Source organism: Leuciscus leuciscus, assembly GCF_965113295.1.
Source record: "Leuciscus leuciscus genome assembly, chromosome: 17".
NCBI classification, from domain to species: Eukaryota; Metazoa; Chordata; class Actinopteri; order Cypriniformes; family Leuciscidae; genus Leuciscus; species Leuciscus leuciscus.
The window spans coordinates 14,802,338-14,814,175 of NC_138741.1; the positions used below are offsets into that span (position 1 = coordinate 14,802,338).

General features: G+C 36.2%; 1 long non-coding RNA gene across 1 annotated transcript; it reads right to left on the reverse strand.

Moving 5' to 3' along the window:
* Nucleotides 1–463: 463 nt before the first annotated feature.
* Nucleotides 464–2,522, reverse strand: LOC309479566. The gene is made up of 6 exons (XR_014199310.1): nucleotides 2,398–2,522; nucleotides 1,969–2,020; nucleotides 1,714–1,778; nucleotides 1,563–1,621; nucleotides 1,376–1,479; nucleotides 464–1,161 (listed from the first exon to the last, which is right to left on the reverse strand). It is a non-coding gene; the product is annotated as an uncharacterized lncRNA (long non-coding RNA).
* Between the last annotated feature and the right edge of the window lie 9,316 nt (nucleotides 2,523–11,838).

Here is an 11,838-nt window from a genome sequence, read left to right on the forward strand (position 1 = left end):
GGAGTTTCTCCTGCCTCCACTGTTCCCCACACTGTTAGACGTTTCAAGGGTTTTTTACAGTAACTTATTGGCAACACTGTTGCCAGTAAGTTACTGTAATTAAGAGTTACAGTACCAAACCGTATTTCAGTTTTGTGTAATACAGTGCATTACTGTAAAAACGAAGCTAATCAGTACAGTGCATTACTGTAAAAACTAAGCTAATCAGTACACTACTGTAATTATTTTTATTTGTACTAAATATAAATTAGATTTGATAATTTTGATATATGATTAATTTTATTTTTATCCTACATAAGTACTACTTTCATACAAACCAATTAGACAAAGTTATCACAAAATACAATTTTTTATTTAAAACATTTCATATATATCACAAAATAAACATGCCAATGCTGGAAAGGATGTGTGAAATTTTTACACATTAATGGGTAAGTTTAGAGACAAAATTTTTTGTGTTAATTTTAACTCATTCATTGTGTTAATGATTTTAACAAAGTAAATATGTCAGAGAGGTTAGCACAAAGATGTGTAAACGTGTTAAATTAACACATTATGTGCTGTCCTTCACTGCAAACATTTTTGAAAACATACATAAAATCATAAACAAAACATTAGCATTTGACTAAATGAATGTAGAGTCATTGGTTGTTTAGCTTATACAAGTATTATAATGAAATATCAACCATTACATTCATAAAACTGCAGAATATAAATACATTAAGCATTCAAAAAGGAAATGTCCAAAACAGGACAAAACACAGTTCTTTTCACAATACAAGATACATAACCCCACCTTAAAAATAATTTCACTTATTTCCAAAAATGTGTTGGATTCATGTACACTGGTGGCCAAAAGAAGTATTTAAGTGGCGTAATGTTTTTGAAAGAAGTCTCTTTGATGCTCAAGAAACATTTATTATTATTATCAATGTCTGACTGTCTACTCCATCTTTTCTACAGCATAGGAGTAAAAGTCATCAAAATAATCTTTAAAAAGCCAACACAATGTTTTTGTCCACCTTTGTGAATAAATGAACTTCTCCAAAGATTGGTTCCTGTTCAGAACTTGATTGACAACATCAGAGTGTTCCCTGGTCTGCATGCGTGCCCACAAACACAAATGTACTCAGTCCTTCAGAGGAGATCCCGGTTCCAAAACTATATGAGAGAGAGAGAGAGAGAGAGAGAGAGAGAGAGAGAGAGAGAGAGAGAGAGAATATTAGTGTCACATTATTTTTAACCTCCTTTTTTGTTAATTTTTATTATTATTTTCACAAAAACTTAAGAATATATATTTGTAAACAGCTTTTGTCAATAAATAGCATACAAAAGAACTAAATTAAATTATGCCAGATTAAATTTTAATACTTACAAATCCTAAATTCTGTCCAAAAATGCTGAGATGCATAGAAAGAAGTTGAACGACTGAAATAGATGATTTTAGCCCATTTCAGCTTGTCTGCAGTGAAGGAGTACCTGTTTGAGACAAATACACAGTAAGATACATGCAAGAAATCACTGTGTGATGATCGTTCTCCTTCCTACAGTAGTTAACCCACCTGTGCGCTGATATTAGGACCTTCCTAGTCAGGTGGAACTGCAATGGTAGAGTCGCTGGCTAATAAAATATAAAAATAATGCAAAAATATAAACTTAAGTTGTTTAGAATGCTAGATTTGGTCTTAGTGAGAGTTTTACTGCAGTGCTTACCTGGATACATTTAATCTGGTGAGACTGAACAAAGACAATGGTCCATCTTCTGATTGGTTCATTTGCTGTGTAATAAAGTTAGACATAATGCAAAGGTCACTTATTTGATATAAAGTTAGCCAATTTTATAGAGATTTTATAAGATATTGTTAGCTACCTAGTCTGCACCAGTGGCTCAAAAGCAATTTTCACATAGTGTATGCTAATCATTTCAGCAAACTTATCTCAAAATATATCACAAATGGGCTGGCCTACCTCTGGAATCTTGCTAAGTCACTGGCGCGAATTGGCGCTTTGTTGCAGTTGCCTTTAAACACAAAAATTAAAATTAAATTCCATAAATAAAATAAAAACTATAATATGGTATAGTTTGCAAACTAATGCTAAAACTATAAAGGTTCTCATCAGTAGGCCAACATTAAGATATAAACAGAATTTCACATTAGTTTATTCACATTTATTGTTAATGTAAACGCGTTGCTCGTTGGCATATTTTAACTCGACAATTCAATAATCTAACAAAGTGTGTAAAATGAAACGTTAGCTCAGTTTACCATGGTAAAGTTCGTTACCGCCATGTTGACGACGAGTAACGTTAGGCTAACGTTAACGTTATAACATACGTTAAACTGGGCACAATCCTGTCAACATACACAGAATGTTTTTTTTTTTTTTTTTTTTTACCTTGCTTGCTGATCTCTCTCTCGGTGAAGTGAATTCCGTCTCTTCCCCGGGCCAGACACGAACGTCGCGATCCAACAAAAGACAGACCCCATTACCTACACTGGATGTCTGTCTGACGCGACACGACAAATCCCAGACAGTGTAGTGATGCGCCGCGGCCGTTATATTTCAGACGTAGTCCGATACAAGTCCAAGCGCTCGCACTAGTTCTTACAAGGGATAAACAGGTTTGCATTTAAAGGTCCGGTCGCTTCAATGTGTCCAATATAGACAGCCTCTGGCTATTAAAGCGTTGTAGACACGTGGTGTAAGGCAAAAATTAGGAAATAAAAAGCACGGTGGAATGGTGCCAGCCAGAGAGGCAGTTACGTCAAATACAGTAGTATACAGCAAATTTAAAAAATACAGTAAGTCTCTGTATGTGGTGTTAGACGTCACAGAAAATTCCCATGATGCAATTGGAATCACAGTTATTTACTGTAAAGAGAAATAGCAGTATAATACTGGGGGATTTAAAGTAAATAACTGTAGAAATTACAGAAAAGTCTAACAGTGCACCACAGCCCTGAGGTGAGGTCCCCATACTCAGGCTCCTCAGAGATGGGATGTGAAACCTCCATTATTGCCCACCACTCCCCTGCAGCAAGGGCCATGGTGAGCTCGTCTGAGAGTTCAGGACATAAGGACTGCTCTGCACTCTCAGGACAACCGATGGGAAAGGTTGACATACTCATATTGATTTGGATTTGATGATGATCTAAAGAACTGAACAATACTGCCTTTGTGCAATCTCTATATGTAAAACACTGTGAAAGACAGAGAAATGGAAGAGATGAGTTGAGTAAACACATACAAACCTGGAAACTGTTTGTCTTAGTTATCAAAATACTCGAAAAAAGAAATGTTCTACAGTGTATGCCCATGGCTGTCAATCAGAAGAGACAAGGGAGTCCAGTCAAAGAGCCTCCTTAAAATCTTTTCAAAATGAACAATTAAGCTGAAAAAGTTCAGCTATATATATATATATATATATATATATATATTTTTTTTTTTTTTTAAATCAATTTAACTACTAATGTGGATAACTAAGATGCTAAGATCATATTAAAGGAGTGGTGGAGTTCCAAAGACAAGATAACGTCTATGGAGCTCTCCATTTATGAATATTATAATGGTCATAGACTGTATTTGTTGATTTAATGTGTTTTGTTGATTGAGATAATAATGTGTCATTAAATATCAAGAATATAGGAGGATATCATCTGTGTATGGGAGCATATCAACAAATAGCTAACGTTAGTATATTAAAAACATTAAAAACCCAATTTACATATTAGCCTCCCCAAAATGTTCCACACAAATTACCACTGTATAGCATGCCTATTTATGTATCTGCATCGAGTCAATAACATTCTATTGTTTAAGTAGATTCTAATCTGAGTAATACAAATATAAAAATTCAAATCTCCAAACCTTGAATGAAAAGCATACTTACGATCATTCGCCGACTCGCTACAAAAGGCAAGATTCCTCTGCACTCAGTTATACAGACCCCTATGACGTCACAATGGTGACGTCATAGGCTCAATTAACTCAAGTGTTTGTGAGTGACGTCAAATCTAGGCTGTTTAGATTCAAACTGGACATGCAATACAAATACAAAGAGTGACTAATAATTTGTATTCCATTGTTCTTAAACATATCTGTTTTACCCTTGTAGTGAAGTTTATGACCATTTTTTTCTTGTGCATGGTAGCTATGCTGAATAATTCTCAAAATTAACAGCTTCTTATTCTTTATATATATAGGGGAGCACGGGGCACAACCTAACGCGGGGCTAGTTGTAACACGCTTGTTTTAAATACTTCCGCACATGCTTGGATGACGAAACTTTGTGTATTTACTAGTTGCCATATCAACACTATATAGAAAAAAAAATTCCGCCAAAATTATTATTTTTTTGGAAGATATCCATAGACATTTATTAAACCATAGCAAAAGTAAATTTCTTACTTAAGTTAATTTTTCATCTCTATTTTTGGTGTTTATTTAAAATAAGACAAATCTGATATTATTTTAATCTCCAAGATGTTATTTAACAGTTGAGATAGTTATTTAATGCTTCGCTAACTAGCAGAAGACACTAGCAGGGTTTAAATCCCAGTTGTGCAGGCGGGGGCATGTTGTAACACTGCGTTACAATGTGCCCCTATTAGAAATATGCTATTATATTCTATACTTTTATTAATTTTATTGGGAAAACGTGAGAAAAAGGTGAATAAAGACTGAGAGTCAATGTTCAGAAATTACTAATTATTCATTTGTTTTGAACTATGTTGTATAGCTTTGTTTTCATGTGTTCGTAGTCAAAACTCAAAAATTTGTTTATAATATTTAATTATTAAAAATTGCCATTATTTTATATGAAAAAGTTTTTTAATTGTATTTTATTTAGAAAATATTTTAGTTTGTTTTGTATATATTTTTTATTAGATCAGATAACATTTTAAGCTGTCATATGTTATGTTACAATGCGCCCCACACATGTTACAATGTACCCCACCTATGGGGCATGTTGTCACATTTCACTTCCATTCTTTCGGGGTATGTCAAGAAAAAAAGTATATACTGTATTAATAAAACAAAACCACATAATTGTACTAGACATGTGGGAAATTAATGTGGGAAAAAATAAATACTCTGAACCATAAGTACTAGATTTACACAAACTGAGAAAGTCAAAAAGCGTTAGGTTGTGCCCCGCTCTATATCTATGTTTTTTTTTGATAAGTTGCATAATTATTATCTCTATCAGTTTTCTTGTGTATTTCTGTGGTTTTCATGTGTTTATGCTTTAAGAGATTATTTTCAGATTTATATTCGATTTATGATTATTTTATTATCATTACTGTTTTCATCTAAATGCTTGTTGCAAATATTGTGGGTTGTATAATACGCGTTGCTTCAAATTAATACAAAATATTATTGTAGCTGGAGAAGGATGTGTGTGATTGGTTATACGTGCATGTTCGCGCGTCTTTACGTATATTTGGGGAGTTCTACGCGATACACTTCATTCTCGATAAGCAACGGTGTAGGGGCATCGCTTGACCGTGTAGCCTATTCATATTAATATCGTCTTTTACAGGTATAAAATAAAATGCACGCCATCATTGTAGACTTCTTCACATTAATTGTTTTCTGATGTATATGAGCGTGTTATGTCTGTAAACTCTATTTAGTGTTAACGATCGGTGCCGCCGTTAGTGTAAATTACTCTGGTGATGCGGAGATAAAATACAGATTATGTAGTGGTATTGTATGTGTTTCATGTTATCCTTTATTCATTAATTCTTTGTTAGGATTTTATTTCGTGCTGATTCACTGATAATGTGAATATATGACGTCATGTAGTCGAGTGAACTTGGATGTAGGCTACATGGCATGAATGAAATTTTAGTGTTTACATTACCAGTAATGTAAAGCTGTGTTGAAAAGTATGAGGCTGCACTTGTTAATGTATATAATTTATTTTCATTAATTAATCGTTTCATAATAGCCTAGCAGATAATACCGTGCAGGGGTTTGTGGAGTTCATTCAATTCCAGCTATAACTTTTTTATACATTTGTACATGTAATAACACTCGCAGCGGTCATGAAGCGGATATATTCTGTCTGTGAGTAGAAAGTAGAATCATTCAGTCGCAAGGTTTGTTTACTTGAGTGTCGGATGAAAATATAGCTCTAGTCTTACAGAAACACTTTGTATTGACTGCATGGAGCACTTTACTGTTTTTAAACACTTATCAGAGACCCTTGAAAATGCATTCATAATGCAATAGAGTGAATGACAAATGTACAGGTAAAATGTGAAGGTTTTATCTGTAAAATGCCCATTATCACTGCTGTGTTTGTTTTATTTTAAAAGAAAAACAAGCTGTGGGTCGTATTTATGTTATTTATATTAACATATCCTATATAATCTCCATCTGAAATTGACCCGTTTTAAATCTAAGCCTATAAGTTATGTACATAATGACATATATTTATATCAAACATTGTTTTTTAAAGAGATGAACCATACTTGAAGAATTATTAAAGCTAGGTTCGTGTATTATTTTTTTTGTATTAACAGACGTAAATGGGCCTGAAACGCTTGATTTGCAACTTGATTTGTCAGGAAGACACTAGAAAAGGTTATTCTAAAAGGCTTTGCCATGATTTTTTCCCCATCTCTTCAGTGAGTGTGCACACCTAGCAGAGAAGAGAGAACACACTTTTTGAATGTATGATAGATAATAGCACATCACATTTGGGAGCACAGAAAGATTCAGTTAAGCACATTTCTGTTGCACTGTTCATACTGAATGCATTTTAATGGTGTCAAATGACTTGGCAGTGCATACCCTTTTTGCCAAATTAAAATGGTCTGTTTTACTACAGTGGCTTGTTTGGTTCTTTTTGCAGTTAGATTAGCAATGAAGGTAGCTAATTGTAAACCTACTACTCTAAAGTACAAACAATAACAAATTATTGTCATGGGGCTTGAAAATCAGTTTAAAACCATGTAGTCTCACATCCCTTCATTCATCAAAGTGAATCCTAGATTTTACAATATTTTTAATCAAAATTTGACCAATTTTTATATCCAAGCGTGTTGACCCATATTGGGATGCAAGAAAATAAAAGCAGGGGGTTGCACCCAAACAAAGATAAGTACTTTAGAATGAACAGATTCATACAAAATAATATCTTTCTAATATCTATGTATACTTTCATTCGCTTGTCACACCACAGGTTCATCTGGAATTAATTAGTGAAGACAAAATGCTAATAAAAACATCTGTTTGTGACCAGTTACAGGACCCCAGACACAGGTGTTAACATGCCTAAGTGTGCAGCTTATTTTGAACATTTAATCCGCTCAGAGACAGGAGATGAAAATGATCTATTTTGGCTTGAAGTGCACATTTATATAACATTAGTGTTAATTAATGTGTGTTGTCCTGGATATATAAACAACAGCACAGTTTATATTTGATTTTTTTATTATGCATTCCAATCAAAACGTACCAACACAATGTAACATATTTCTATTAAATATTTAAAACGTTACAAAAATGTATGTATATGCTACATAAATTGCACAGTTTCTTCAAGCTGCCTGGTTCCAACTGCTGGTCCTTGACTTTGATTGCCAAGCGCTGCATTTTTTGTGGAGGTGCCTGGTCCACACCTGCATTGTCCTGTTGAAGGAACAGACATATCATGTCACGCTGCAGATTTAATGAGTGATTCTTAGAGAAAATCTTAATACATGTCCCTTCTACAATTTCAATATGAGGGTTCTATAAACTGAAAAGAATATGATACTAGTCATATATTAAATGATTAAAGTGTTTACATTTTTAAATCTGAAAAAAAAAGGAGGGAACTTACCAATGCTCTCTTCCGGTTCAGCTGGGACCTGGGCTGAAGGCTGCTCTGGTCCAGGTGTGAAGTGCTTATCTTATTCTGGCTCCTCAGTTTAGGATTCAGCTGCACCTTCTTGTCAGTTTCCACACACATTTTATTTCGGGGAGGTGGCTGACACACACCTACATTGTCCTGTTGAAGAAACAAACATAATCATTAATGAGTGCTTGTTAGACTTAATCTAAACACATATCTTTCTATAGTTTTGAAATACTAAAACTAAAAGGATTTGAATAGAGGACCTAGAAAACATATAGCATATTTGAAGTCAATGTTTAAATTTATATATATATATATATATATATATATATATATATATATATATATATATATATATGAAAATAAGTAAAAACAAGAGATGGAAGGGACTTACAGATGCTTCTGTGCTCCTCTTACTCTGACTGGACATGGGTGGTCCAGGATGGGACTGTGCAAAGGGACTCGGTTTCTGCTGCCACAGATGAAACCCAGATGCTCCCTGTGGGGAACAAGGTGGAACAAGTGCACTCTGTGATATCTTAGGAGACACAGAAGCTCCCTTTGGGATATTCTGCTCCCTCTGCTTCTGCCTCTGCTGCTTAGGGATCCTGAGGCTTTCTCCCAGTTTGGGGGAATCTGCAGGCACAAGTGATCCCTGTGAGGTCCCCGAATGCACAAGCGCACCTTTTGGGATCAGAGCCCCAGAGGGCACTGCCGCTGCCTGTGGATTCCTGGAAGGCACTGCTGCTCCCTGTAGGGTCCTGGCATGCTTAGACGCTCCCACTGGGGTCCTGTCAGGCAAAGGTTTATTGGCTTGGGGCTTCTTCTGCACCAGCTCCTTCCTCAGTAGCTCAGAGATCAGATTTCTCTTCCCTGGAACCTTCTCAGGGACAGGTGATCCCTGTGCACAACAGACAGGCTTCTGCTGCAGCATCTCCTGCTTCAGTGGTTCCAGGATCTTTAGTTTTTCCCTGTTTGCGGTCTTGTCAGGCACGGGTGCTCCCTGAAGAGAAGAAGCTTGAGGCCTCTGCCGCAGCAGCTCCCGTCTCAGAGGCTCAGGAATCTTTCGCTTTTCCCTCTTTGAGATATTGTCAGGCAGTGTTCCATGAAGAGAAGCTTGAGGCTTCAGCTGCAGTAGCTCTCGTCTCAGTGGCTCAGGGACCTCTAGTTTTTCCCTCTTTGAGGTCTTGTCAGGAATGGGTGCTCCTCGAAGAGAGAAAGCTTGAGGCCTCTGCTGCAGCAGCTCCCCTCTCAGAGGCTCAGGGATCTTTAGCTTTTGCCTTTTTGAGATATTGTTAGGCAGTGTTCCCTGAAGAGAAGCTTGAAGCTTCAGCTGCAGTAGCTCTCGTCTCAGTAGCTCAGGGACCTCTAGTTTTTCCTTCTTTGAGGTCTTGTCAGGAATGGGTGCTCCTCGAGGAGAAGAAGCTTGAGGCCTCTGCTGCAGCAGCTCCCGTCTCAGAGGCTCAGGGATCTTTGGCCTTTTTAATATGTTGTCAGGCAGTTTTCCCTGAAGAGAAGGAGCTTGAGGCTTCTGCTGCTGCAGCCGCTCCTGCCTAAGAAGCTCAGAGATATTTAGTTTTCGCCTCTCTGGGACCTTTTCTGGCATGGGTGCTCGATGTGAGGAACATGCGAGCACCTTTGGGGCAGGCACAGGTGGTCTCCGTAGAGACTGGGGCACAGGTGCTCCCCGTGGAGACCCAGTGGGAACAGGTGCTTTCTGTGGGGACTCGACAGCCACTGGTGCTTCCTGTGGCTTTTTCTGCCTCCACTTTCTCTGCTGTTCTGTGGATTTCAGAGTTGTATCTGAGTTCAGGGCCTTCTCAGATGCATCCTTGAAGGCCAGGGATGAGGTGAGGTTCAACTTCTTAGAACTGGCATGCACAGTTGATTCCTGTTGGGACCTGGTGGGCACATGTGCTCCCTCTGCCTTGTTCTGCTTCATGGACTTCAGGGATGTGGGGCATGGAGTTTCTCCTGCCTCCACTGTTCCCCACCACAGCCCTGAGGTGAGGTCCCCATACTCAGGCTCCTCAGAGATGGGATGTGAAACCTCCATTATTGCCCACCACTCCCCTGCAGCAAGGGCCATGGTGAGCTCGTCTGAGAGTTCAGGACATAAGGACTGCTCTGCACTCTCAGGACAACCGATGGGAAAGGTTGACATACTCATATTGATTTGGATTTGATGATGATCTAAAGAACTGAACAATACTGCCTTTGTGCAATCTCTATATGTAAAACACTGTGAAAGACAGAGAAATGGAAGAGATGAGTTGAGTAAACACATACAAACCTGGAAACTGTTTGTCTTAGTTATCAAAATACTCGAAAAAAGAAATGTTCTACAGTGTATGCCCATGGCTGTCAATCAGAAGAGACAAGGGAGTCCAGTCAAAGAGCCTCCTTAAAATCTTTTCAAAATGAACAATTAAGCTGAAAAAGTTCAGCTATATATATATATATATATATATATATTTTTTATTTTTTTATTTTTTTATTTTTAAATCAATTTAACTACTAATGTGGATAACTAAGATGCTAAGATCATATTAAAGGAGTGGTGGAGTTCCAAAGACAAGATAACGTCTATGGAGCTCTCCATTTATGAATATTATAATGGTCATAGACTGTATTTGTTGATTTAATGTGTTTTGTTGATTGAGATAATAATGTGTCATTAAATATCAAGAATATAGGAGGATATCATCTGTGTATGGGAGCATATCAACAAATAGCTAACGTTAGTATATTAAAAACATTAAAAACCCAATTTACATATTAGCCTCCCCAAAATGTTCCACACAAATTACCACTGTATAGCATGCCTATTTATGTATCTGCATCGAGTCAATAACATTCTATTGTTTAAGTAGATTCTAATCTGAGTAATACAAATATAAAAATTCAAATCTCCAAACCTTGAATGAAAAGCATACTTACGATCATTCGCCGACTCGCTACAAAAGGCAAGATTCCTCTGCACTCAGTTATACAGACCCCTATGACGTCACAATGGTGACGTCATAGGCTCAATTAACTCAAGTGTTTGTGAGTGACGTCAAATCTAGGCTGTTTAGATTCAAACTGGACATGCAATACAAATACAAAGAGTGACTAATAATTTGTATTCCATTGTTCTTAAACATATCTGTTTTACCCTTGTAGTGAAGTTTATGACCATTTTTTTCTTGTGCATGGTAGCTATGCTGAATAATTCTCAAAATTAACAGCTTCTTATTCTTTATATATATAGGGGAGCACGGGGCACAACCTAACGCGGGGCTAGTTGTAACACGCTTGTTTTAAATACTTCCGCACATGCTTGGATGACGAAACTTTGTGTATTTACTAGTTGCCATATCAACACTATATAGAAAAAAAAATTCCGCCAAAATTATTATTTTTTTGGAAGATATCCATAGACATTTATTAAACCATAGCAAAAGTAAATTTCTTACTTAAGTTAATTTTTCATCTCTATTTTTGGTGTTTATTTAAAATAAGACAAATCTGATATTATTTTAATCTCCAAGATGTTATTTAACAGTTGAGATAGTTATTTAATGCTTCGCTAACTAGCAGAAGACACTAGCAGGGTTTAAATCCCAGTTGTGCAGGCGGGGGCATGTTGTAACACTGCGTTACAATGTGCCCCTATTAGAAATATGCTATTATATTCTATACTTTTATTAATTTTATTGGGAAAACGTGAGAAAAAGGTGAATAAAGACTGAGAGTCAATGTTCAGAAATTACTAATTATTCATTTGTTTTGAACTATGTTGTATAGCTTTGTTTTCATGTGTTCGTAGTCAAAACTCAAAAATTTGTTTATAATATTTAATTATTAAAAATTGCCATTATTTTATATGAAAAAGTTTTTTAATTGTATTTTATTTAGAAAATATTTTAGTTTGTTTTGTATATATTTTTTATTAGATCAGATAACATTTTAAGCTGTCATATGTTATGTTACAATGCGCCCCA